The 12,310-nt window shown below is 38.0% G+C and overlaps 1 protein-coding gene across 5 annotated transcripts in view; it reads left to right on the top strand.

The window, feature by feature from the left end:
* Positions 1-12,310, top strand: part of LUZP1 (leucine zipper protein 1) — an 82,873-nt gene that overhangs the window by 24,079 nt on the left and 46,484 nt on the right. The gene's annotated exons all lie outside the window — the stretch shown is intronic.

Below are 12,310 nucleotides of genomic sequence, written 5' to 3'. Positions count from 1 at the left end.
AAGCATATTGAAATAGACTGAATAATGATTAAAGATGGATAAAGCGATATATCTAGTGGAAGAGAGCTTTAGGATCTGGCAGACCTGGATTTAATTCCCAGTTCTGCCTTTTATTACCATTGTGACCCTAGGCAAATTGCTTTACCTCCTTGATCTCAGTTTTTTCATTTACAAAATAGAAGTGCTAATAATACCTAGGTCTTTGGGTTGTTTCAAAGATTAATTGAGAGAATGAATTTATGACACTGAACAGAATGCATATAGTACTGTGAGCTGTTACTGACCTTTCTGAAGCTGAATTCCTTGTAAAAATTGGGATATTAATACTTAGCTCAAGTTTGTTGTAAAGATTAAATGAGAATAGCTAGAAAGAGAGATAGGCTGGCACATAGATTTCTATGTGCAAAACACAACTGAAAGCAGCTGAAATACTATAGGCATATTCATTTGGAAGAAGCAAATTAAAATGCTTTCCCACTCATACCAACACCAGTGAGCTATTCAGTGCTATTTTAGCCATCTGGGCTCCTCTTGCTGTGCTCAGCGAGATATGTGCATTTCCAATTTTTTTTTTACCCATGTTCATTCTTTCCTCAGTTTAGTTCAAAGTCCAGTAGCATTTTTATACATAATCATTCTAGTCATTCTCAAAGATCAGCCTAAATTTCACTGATTGTCCCATTTCTGAATGCTGTTATGACACTTAGAATGCACTGATATATAGCATTTTTGCTCCCATTATCTACCTGGATAGAACTTTTATTAATTCTTTAAGGTCTAATTTAGATATAATCTCTTCTGTGAAACCTTTCCTGATATATAAATCAGCTTCTTCTATACTTTGTATATCTTCTGCTGTTCCACTTAACACCTATAATTATTTGCTTATCTTTGTCTATTTTATAATAGACTATGAATATCATAAGAACAATGTATTTATCTCTCTATATTCCCATTTTGTAGCATATTCCCCACTCAGTAAATATTGAATTGAGACTTTGATGCATTAACTTTGTGTTGGTAATTTCCTTTTTCCAACCCAAAAGAGCATGAGTGGGAAGTTCACTTTGGTGTCTGTGTATGTGTTTTAAAACAAAACAAACAAAATATCAATATAATTCACATACCATAAAATTCACCATTTTAACAGTTCATTGTACAGTTCATTGTTTTTTTAGTATGTTCACAAGGTTGTGCAAACATCATCACTAACTAATTTCAGTCTTTTGGAATTTACTGAGGCTCTTTTTGTGGCCTAGTATGTGGTCTATTCTGGAGAATGTTCCATGTGCACTTGAGAAGAATGTGTATCCTGTTGCTTTTGGATGTAGAGTTCTGTAGATGTCTGTTAGGTCCATCTGTTCTAGTGTGTTGTTCAGTGCCTCTGTGTCCTTACTTATTTTCTGTCTGGTGGATCTGTCCTTTGGAGTGAGTGGTGTATTGAAGTCTCCCAAAATGAATGCATTGCATTCTATTTCCTCCTTTAATTCTGTTAGTATTTGTTTCACATATGTTGGTGCTCCTGTATTGAGTGCATATATATTTATAATGGTTATACCCTCTTGTTGGACTGAGCCCTTTATCATTATGTAATGTCCTTCTTTATCTTTTGTTACTTTCTTTATTTTGAAAACTATTTTGCCTGATACTAGTATTGCAACACCTGGTTTTTTCTCTCTGTTGTTTGCATGAAATGTCTTTTTCCATCTCTTGACTTTAAGTCTGTGCATGTCTTTGGGTTTGAGGTGAGTCTCTTGTAAGCAGCATATGGATGGGTCTTGCTTTTTTATCCATTCTGTTACTCTGTGTCTTTTGATTGGTGCATTTAGTCCATTTACATTTAGGGTGATTATTGAAAGGTATGTACTTATTGCTATTGCAGGCTTTAAGTTTGTGGTTACCAAAGGTTCAAGGTTAGCTTCTTTACTATCTTACTGTCTAACTTAACTCACTTATTGGGCTATTATAAACCCGGTCTGATGATTCTTTATTTCTCTCCCTTCTTTGTATGTTGGGTGTTTTGTTCTGTGCTCTTTTTAGGAGTGCTCCCATCTAGAGCAGTCCCTGTAAGATGCCCTGTAGAGGTGGTTTGTGGGAGGCAAATTCCCTCAATTTTTGCTTGTCTGGGAATTGTTTAATCCCTCCTTCATATTTAAATAATAATCGTGCTGGATACAGTATTCTTGGTTCGAGGCCTTTGTGTTTCATTGCATTAAGTATATCATGCCATTCTCTTCTGGCCTTTAGGGTTTCTGTTGAGAAGTCTGATGATAGCCTGATGGGTTTTCCTTTGTAGGTGACCTTTTTTTTCTCTCTGGCTGTCTTTAAAACTCTTTCCTTGTCCTTGATCCTTGCCATTTTAATTATTATGTGTCTTGGTGTTGCCCTCCTTGGTGTTGTACCTCCCTGGAGGTACATGGGAGTTCTGTGTACCTCTGTGGTCTGAGAGGCCATTCCCCCCCCCCGCCCCCCTCAGTTTGGGGAAGTTTTCAGCAATTATTTCTTCAAAGACACTTTCTATCCCTTTTTCTCTCTCTTCTTCTTCTGGTACCTCTATAATGTGGATATTGTTCTGTTTCAATTGGTCACACAGTTCTCTTAAAATTCTTTCATTCCTGAAGATCCTTTTATCTCTCTCTGCATCAGCTTCTCTGCAGTCCTGTTCTCTGTTTTCTAGTCCATTCTGTTTTGAAGTTCTTCCAGAGATTGTTTTATTTCTGTATTCTCTCTCCTTAGTTCTTGCATATTTCTCTGCAAGTCCATCAGCATGGTTATGACTTTTGTTTTGAATTCTTTTTCAGGAAGATTGGTTAAATCTATCTCCCCAGGTTCCTTCTCAGGGGAAGATGTAGAAGCTGTTGAAGCTGTCTGGGTTAGTCTTGTCTGGATCAAATTTTTTTGCCTTTTCGTGTTGATAGGTGCAGTGGAGTGCTATTGACTTGTCTGTCAGCTGGGAGAGTCAAGCGTCTTTCCACTTGGCTCCTGGCCTTTCTTTACTGGGACAACTGTGACCCCTAGTGGCTTGTGTTGGGCAATTGCGTGTAGATTGGGTCCCTGTTATCTTGCCCGGCCGGTATGGAGGAAGCTCCTTTGCTGTGGGCGTGCCCAGCCTCAGGCTGCCCTGCTATGTGAGGCCCCTGGAGGGGTAATGGACGGGGGGCTGTTTGGCTATTTTCCTCTGTGAGGGGTCTCAGAGCTGTTGCCCAGGGGGTTAGTGCGCCTGGAGTTCCCTGGAATTTCCAGCTGCTGGACTGTGACCCGGGATGCTTCCGTCCAGCTGTGGGGTCCCTGTCCCCCACTTAAGACATTCAAAAAGCACCTACTTTTCTTTGTCACAGGGGTGCCGGCTTCGGGACTGCTCACAGGTCTTACTGTCCTGCTTCCCTAGTTTCCAGCACCCCATGCATGCACTGTGTGTCTGTGCTCTGGTGCGGATGGCTAGGGCTGGGTGTTTAGCAGTCCTGGGCTCCCTCTCCCTCCCTGGTCCGACTCCTCTCCTCCCGCTGGGAGCTGGGGTGAGGGGCCTTGGGTCCCGCCGGGCTGTGGCTTGTATCTTACCCCTTTCACCAGGTGCTGGGTTCTTGCAGGTGTGGATGTGGTCTGGCTGTTGTCCTGTGTCTTCTGGTCTCTCTTTTAGGGATAGTTGTATTTGTTGTATTTTCAAAAATATATATGTTTTTGGGAGGAGATTCCCACTACCCTACTCACGCCGCCATCTTGGCTCTGCCCCCATCATTAACTAATTTCAGAACATTTTCATTGCCTGCTAAGAAGCCCCATACCCATTAGCAGTCACTCCCCATTCTCCCCTACCTCTGGTCCCTGGTAACCATAATCTGCTTTCTCTGCATTTGCCTATTCTGGAATTTTCATATAATTGGAGTCATACAATATGCAGACTTCTGTGTTGTTGTTTTTTTCTCACTTAACCACAGTGTTTTCAAGACTGTATCATGTGCCAGTACTTCATTCATTTTTAGGATTGAGTAATAATCTATTGCATGAATATACCACATTCTGTTTATTTATCCATTGATAGACATTTTTGTTGTTTCCATGTTTTGGCTATTATGAATAAAGCTTGCTGTACAAATTTTTGTGTGGACACAAATTTTCATTTCTCTAGGATATATATACCTAGAGTGGAAATGTTGGGTTACATGGTAACTCTGTGTTTAACTTTTTGAGAAACTACCAAACTTTCTTTACAGTATCTGCACCATTTTGTTCTCCCACCAGCAGTGTAGGAGGGTTTCAATTTCTCCACATCCTCACAAAACTTACTGTCCTTCTGATTATAGCCATGTTAGTGGGTGCAAAGTGGTATCTTATTGTGGTTTTGATTTGCATTTCCTTAATGTCTAAAAAGTTGTAGCATCTTTTCACATACTTATTTGACTATTTGTGTATCTTCTTTGGAGAAATGCCTATGCTAATCCTTTACCCATTTTTGAAATAATAGATTTCACTCATACAAACAAAAGCCCTTCAGGGTTCTTTAAGGGTGTAAGGAGTCCTGAGATCAAAATGTTTGAAAACTACTGACCCAGATTCAAGAGTTGTTAATATTTTGTCACATTTGCTTTCTTAATGTTTTTTCCTGAACCATTTGAAAGCAAGTTGCATATGTCATGATCTGTAACCCCTAAGTACTTCTGCATTCTACATTGATACTACAATGTCTAATGTTCATATTAAATATTCCAGTTGTTCCATAAATGTTATAAATGTTATAGTTTCCCTCCCTTTCAGAATCCACTTTAAGGATTTCTTTTTACATTTGGTTGTCATATCCCTTTTAATTTAGAACAGGGATTGACAAACTTTTTTCTGTAAAGGACCAGATAGTAAATACTTTTGGCTTTGTGGGCCATACTGTTTCTTGTAAGAGAAAAGCAGCCATAGACAGGATGTAAGTGAATGGGCATGACTGTACTTCAGTGAATCTTAGTTTGAAGACCTCTGATCTAGAAGAGCCCCACTCTAACTTTTGTGTTTCTTCAGTGACGTGTTTTCTTTTGAAGAGTCCAGGACAGTTATAATGTCTCATAAATTGGATTTGTCTGATTGTTTTCTCATGCTTAGATGCAAGACAAACATTTTTGGTAAGAAGTATTACATAGATGATTCTGTGTACTTCCTGTTGTGTCATATTGAGAGGCATGTGATGTTAGTCTGCCCCATTATTACTGATGTTAAGTTTGATCTCTTCATTGTAAAGGTACCCACTCCCTTTTGTAAGTAGTCTGTGGGGTGAGTGAGACAATGTCAGTATCCTGTTCCCCTACTAAATGGTTGTAGTGTCCACTGATGATCCTTGCTTGAACCAGTTATTACATTGGTGGTTGTAATTATAGTTCTTAACATCTGCTTAAGAAACAACAGCAATAAAAACTAAACTGTATTTTCAAAATACTTAACAGTTAAGAAAACCCTATTCATATATATTATCACTGTGATTCTATGGTTCAGTTTCCCATCATAGACTGTCTCCTTGGGAGGATGAAACTGAAAGATTTGGTCTGCATGTGTTGTGCTGAACAGCTGCTTTTCAGGCAGAGTTCCAAAATATGATGTCTTCCTCTTCTGAGCCCATGGCTGCATAAGAGGAAGGGACCTGGCCTAGTCTGGATTGGAAGCTGTCTTTGCTGTGGGTAGTGTTTCCTGTCTCTTACTACTTCTGTCAATATTTCTGGTGTTTCAATGGTTCAGTTTGTGGGTCCTGTAGTACTCTCTGGATCAATTTTTGACTAATTATATGTTAAAGCTTGTGTTGCAAACCAACCAAGAAGTTATTACAGCATAGAGAAATACACATATTAATCTTTTAAGGGAAATTTTTTTTCCCCCACCAACTTAGGAAAAATAAATTTATAGAAAAGCTAATATCACAGTCTAATAAATACTCATATATTTAACCTGGATTCAGAGATTGTTAACTGTTTGCCATATACTTATGTAGCTACAAATACCTGTATATATGTATCCATTTTTTTCTTAACTTTGATAATCAATCTGCAGTTGTGTAACCTAGATAAGACATTCCACTATATTGCTACCATACTGTTATCACACCAAAAAAATCATGTTTCTAATATGTAGTATTAGTCCATATTCAAATGTCTCCAGATTTCTTAAGAATGTCTTTTATAGTTGTTTTTGAGAAATATTCTCTTGAACAATAATAGGTGAGAGATTGATATACAGTTGAGCAGTGAAATGCTTTGTGTGGTCTCTGACCAAAAAAAACACACCCTAAGTTTGAATTGCTGCAGTTAGTTGCATTTCATTGTTCAATTAGATGAAGTCATCCAACTGGGAAGGGTTCAGGGCTTCTTTAGCTTATGATCATGTGTTTGACCTTTCAGAGTATCAATGGCAAACATGATAAATTGAAAAATTAAATGCCGCCTAGTTTTGTACCTGGCTCATAGTAGATACTTAATGAGTATTTGTTGACTTAATTAAAGATGTAACTGGAAGGGTATACCTGACAAGACTATATATACTTGAGCATATATTGAGTGATCACAGTGCATTTAGTCTGTTAGGTGCTATGGGAGATGAAGTAGAAAACAGTATCCATGCTCTTGAGGAGAACCACACCATTAGCTGAGAGGAAACACACTCATTCTTTTTTAGTTAATATTTGTTGACTGTCTTCTGCATGCCAGGTAGTGTTCTAGGCACTGGGATACAGTGGTGAACAAGACTGACAAAATTCTTGCCTTCATGAAACATACTGTTTGCGAGAGACAAGCAATGAACTTAGCAACAGAATAATTTCAGATAGAGATGGAGGAAAATAAAACACTTTGATAGTAGGGAATAATGGGAAGAGGAGATTGCTTTAGCTAGGATTGTCAGGAAGGCATTTCTGAGGAAGTGACTTGAATTATGAGGAGGTATCAGCCATGGGAAGAAGCTACAGGTACAAAGATCCTAAGGGTGAGACGAGCTGGCCTGTGTGAGGACCCAGGAGGCCAGTGTGTACGGAGCAGCGTAAGAGGTATTAGAGAGGTAGAAGAGTATATGATAGGAGGTGAAGTAGGAGAGGAAAGCAGTGTAGGGTTTGTAGGTTTTTTTTCTGTAGGGTTTTTATTTCCAGTGATAGGAAACCACTGAGAAATACAAAACAAAACAATTAAAACAGAACAAAACAAAATAAAATAAAATAATAAAATAACTGAAGGATTCAGGTCATTGATAAGGGCTTGATTTTAACTATAACGCCTTCCCCCTTTTGCTCATTTCCTTAAATGGATCTTTATTGAATAACCATTATATTCATAACATTGCATTGTATAGCAATGTATATTCATAACATTGGGAATACAAAGAAATGACAAGTCTACTACTTCAAAGAGTTCTGCATTGTAGTTGGAGTAGTATGGTGTAAATGTAAAAAATGTGTGAATGTATTGTGTAAGAGAACAATGCATCTAGCATGGTAGCGTATACTTATATGCTAAATGGTGGAGGTGCTCAGGGAGGGAAGAGTTAATGAGCAGTGGGTGTAGAAGGGTTCCATTGAAGAGGAGATGACTGAATAGGTCGGATGAGAAGGAGGTCATTCCAGGCCCGGGAAGAGTCTGGGCAAAGGTATAATATGAAGGAATTTGTCCTTGGGAAATAATGAGTAGGGAAGAAAAAAGATAATGGCCAGCATGCTGGGGCCTTGAATGACAGACTAAGGAGACTTCAGTCTGTAGTTGTAGTGGGCACTCATAAATTTTATTTGTGTTAGTCACTTGTATTCTAAATCCATTATTCAACTAATATTTACTGTCTACTATGTGTACTTCTATTCTTTGAAATTCTATGAGCCTTAATCACTTGCAGATGTAAAACTGAATCGTGATTCTGGCACATGGTTTGTATATAGATACAGAAACAGATGGAGAAGATGAATGAACCAGGAAAAAAAGTTCTTTTAGTGATCTTATTTCCTTGGGAAAGCTTGTTGGGGTGGGGTTTGTATCACTAGTATGTGCTGAGTAGTTGGAGGATTTTGCTGTTGAGAGATGGATGGGGGAAATGTTGAAACTGTAAGGAAGCAATGCTGATGTTAAAAAAGTGTTGCAATATTCCAAATCTCATTGTTATGTTTATAATCTGGATTTTGATAGGGCAATGGTCACTTACATTTAGGGGCTGAAATAAGAGAATGGTGAGCCTAATGATGAGATTTTCTTAACTTGAAAATATGCGTATATGCATATATATGTATGCAATCCCAGTAGCTTCTTAACCCTCATGAACTCTTATCACCTACCCAAACCGTAATAGCTCTAGAAAGATTCCATCATTCCTTATCAATCTCAGCCATGTCATTGATAAATGCACTTGATGGAACTAATTAGAACTAATTCTGTAGTCTGTTATTTAATATTATCAGCAGTCTTTTCTGTACCTTATTTTCTCTTCAGCTTATGAAGGACCAAGCCAATGTATATAGGCTTATGCTGATAGTGTTTATGGCTGTCCCTAAGAATCATAGCTTTTATAGCTGGGAGAAATTATCTGGACCCTTTTTTTATTATGCTGTTAATAAATGTGATAACTCCTGTTCCAAATGGATATGTGCCTTAGGTGAAAGGAGGGAATTATTATCTGGATATAGAGGAGCCCAGTCTCTCACCTCTTACTCCCCCATACATTGTGGTGAGGTCATTATTGGTCCTTATGAAAACAAAACAATATATTGGTGCTTATATCCCAGTTCCCTGCCATTGAGATACTTAATAGTGCAGGTGGAGAAATAGGACTTAGACATAAAATGATTAGTAATTCATAAGCCACATCCTTTTTTAAGGATAAATGAATTGGAATTTAGGGTATTTACTTTTCACAATGCTCCAGATATAGTGAGACTTTTAAAAATGCTGGTCTTAAGGCTAAAAGTATTGTATCAGGCTTTCATTCTGTCATCAAGGTTGAAATCACACTAATAATTACTATCTCTGTATAGCATTTTACAGTTTATGAAGTGTTTTTATAGGCATTATCACATTTGAATTTTAGGGCATCATTGTTGGGTGGGGAGGCAAGAGCATTTATTACTATTTCACAGATGAAACTTAATTAAAACTTAGCTGAAACTTGAACTCAGATTTTATTTCATATCTACCTCTTAGTGTACTAAACAACACTGACTTAATGATTTCACTTGTTTCATATCCAGATTTCCACAGTAATGAGTTATGTTTTGATAGGTTCCATTTTGGAATAAACTCAGTATTTTTTTAAACGAAAAAAGTTCCATTACTTATTATTCAAAGGGAGTTGAATGAACTTGATTTTTTTTTTATTTTTAAAACTAAAGTTGGACTGAAGAATTTGATTTAGGCAGATTTTTGAGTTTCAATTAAAGTATCCTATTTATTTCTCATGGATTCAGCAAACATTTATCAAATGTCTTCTATCTTCTAGGCTTAGTAAAAGGGTAGGAGATGGGGGAAACCTTAGGAATGAACGTGTACAATGAGAAGAGCAGGAGTTTGAGGTCAGACCTGAGTTCAAATCCCAGCCCGCTACTTAGTAGTTGCAAATGACTTAACTGCTCAGTTTCAATTTCCAAATCTTTACAATGGGGATAATAATACCTATTTTGCAGGACTGTTCAGAGGATTAGGGTGGTGTATATAAAGCACTTAGTATAGTATGTGATTTATAAGGTATTACTGACCATAAGCAAATGAATAGACAAATGTGGGTGGTGAGAGTTAGCTATGTCTTGACAAAAAGTGTTTGGCCGACCTAATGCAAAATAGTGAAGTGATTTTGGCTGCCAACATACTATGTTCTGCTTTTGTTGAAACTTGCAGTACTCAGACTGGTGTTTGCCAACATTGCATTTGACTTCTAACATAGTGGAAGCCAAGTCATTCCTATGGAGCGTAAGTCATTTGGAAACATCTGTAGTCTGGACCATTAAACCTCTGTTGCAGTTCAGTTGGCGGGAGAATCTCACTTTACTGTAGTGAAAGTCAGATGGCAGGGTGCCTCTCTGGTCTGGCACCTAGATTCATTTTCCTGAATGATGTAGCCATCTAAAGGAGGAAATGCCATCTAGGGTAAAAAATCCATTGATATTAAGTATGGCAAGTAAACTGAGTAGTATGAAGGACCAAGAACTTGTTTTCTGAAATGTTGCTTTATTCATTTATAAACATTTATTGAGCACCTACTGTATGCTAGGTACTGCTTTGGGTGCTAGGAATGCAATGGGGGTTGTGGGGAAGCCTCTTTTCTACTAGAGCCTACATTCCTTTGAGGAAGAGTGCAAATTAATGAAATAAAATGAATCTTAGGTAATCCTAAGTACCATGAAGAGAAATAAAACAGAAGAAGGAGCAAGTTAGAAAAGGGGTACTTATTTTTAGATAGGATGATACAGAAGACTTCTCTGAGAGGCAGCAAAGGAACATAGCCCAGAATGAAGCCAGTGAGTGACCCCAAGAAAAGGAGCTCAAATGGTGTGTTTTAGGAACCCGTCAGAAGGGTCTTTGTTATGAGGAGTGATGCTTTAAGAGGTGGAAGGGAGGATTGCCTTATTAAGTGGTTGAAATCAGCCCACACTGATTCTCTTGTGTCTATTGAAGAGAGGGAGTGGGTCTGGTACTGCTGAAAATCAGCCTGCATTGCCATCTGTGGAACCCATATTGCAGGTCATACCACTCCGGAATGTACATTTAGGTGTTCCAGGAGACCTAACAATTTTTTACCCTTCACAATACTTTTGAAAGTATAGTGTTTGGGCCATCTGTATCAGAATACAAATGCAAACCTGTGGGCTCTATGACAGATCCAATTAATCAGAATGTTTGAGGATGATACCTGGGAAGGTGTGATTTTATCAAGTAATTGTGTATCCATACTGAGGTTTGAAAATTACTGTTTGTAGTCTTGTTGATTGAAATCATCTTTATCCCAGACTTAGTGGGTGGGCAAACAAGTGCCTGCTTATTTAAGATTCATTATTTTTCATAATTTATACTGGAGCTTGCATTTCCTTTTGCATTGATTTAATTCTTGGCTTTACTCTCTATTACACTGTAGCCTCCATATTAAGATGTGCTGATGACACAGCAAAAAATGGAACTCTTCTCTTTGCTTACATTATTTTGTATTTTCACCATCAGCCACATCCCTGGGAAGGAGCAGCCTCTGAAAGGGGAATGCTGCATTGGCTACATAGACAGATATGCTTTAGAAAAAAACTTAATTATACCTAGTAATCTTTTTGTTTTTTATAAATTGAAAACTCTAGTTGTTTATTTGTGATTAAGATTACAATTTTTTTTGTAGGGTTTTAAATGTCTAACAATGCTAAATGAAGAGAAAACAGAATGAGGTTATTACAAAAGTATTTAATATATTTAGTAATAGACCCTTAATAAATAATTCAATTTGATTTTAAGGGAGAGGATGGAAACAATCAGCAATGGAAAATTTAAACCATCTGTAGACAGTCAAAGTAGATCCTTAATGGTGTCACAGCTGACATTCTAGTGGGCATACACACTGTTGAAGAAAGGATGTACTGTTTCCCTTAGGTTTAATTTTAGGGGTACCACTGATGTTCGTTGTCAGGTTGTGGGAGGACAAGTAGCTAGGAAGCCTGTCTGCCAGGACCCATCTCCAGGCTGGTGGCCAAGTTTAAGACTTCAGTACTTTGCCTTTTGGCTACTATTAAGGCTACTGTCTTCCTTTAGCAGGGACCTCTTGGAAAGAGGTTGGGCCTTTTGGTACTTGAAGGGGCGTTAGAATGAATGAAAGTCTATACTTCTCATTTTACTGTTATAGAAACCAAGATTCAAAGAACTGAAATTTTTTCCAAGGCCTAGCTACTAGATACTAGAATATGAAGTCTGGCAGTGTGGTTTTCTTCAATGGGGTCATCTAATTGATTCCTCTTTTTAAAATGTGTCCCCTTCCCCCAAAGGATGCTATCTTTCTGTTTAAGGGTTCCTGTAGTCATTCCATTCTAGAAGTTGGTTGTTTTGTGACTTTCCAGTGATTGGGAGGCCCCATTAGGGTGTGGGTGGCAATTCATATCTTGCTTCTTACTAAAAATTATGTAATAACTGAGAAAAGCTCTTGAAATTAAGGCATATGAAGGAGTAGAAACTGGCCCTGAGTCACACCACAGAGCAGAGGAGGCGGAGAGTGCACAGAGATTTGGTCTCTTTGCTTGGTGCCGTATGTTTCTTTCTTTTCCCTCCTTTTCCTTAGCTACTTGCCTCCCATACGCTGTCTTAAGAAGAGATATGGTATGGCTTAAGAGGCCTGAGTTGAGAGTCTGGAG

This window comes from Manis javanica, chromosome 4 (genome assembly GCF_040802235.1).
Source record: "Manis javanica isolate MJ-LG chromosome 4, MJ_LKY, whole genome shotgun sequence".
NCBI lineage: Eukaryota > Metazoa > Chordata > Mammalia > Pholidota > Manidae > Manis > Manis javanica.
This window is presented reverse-complemented; position numbering and strand designations above follow the sequence as displayed.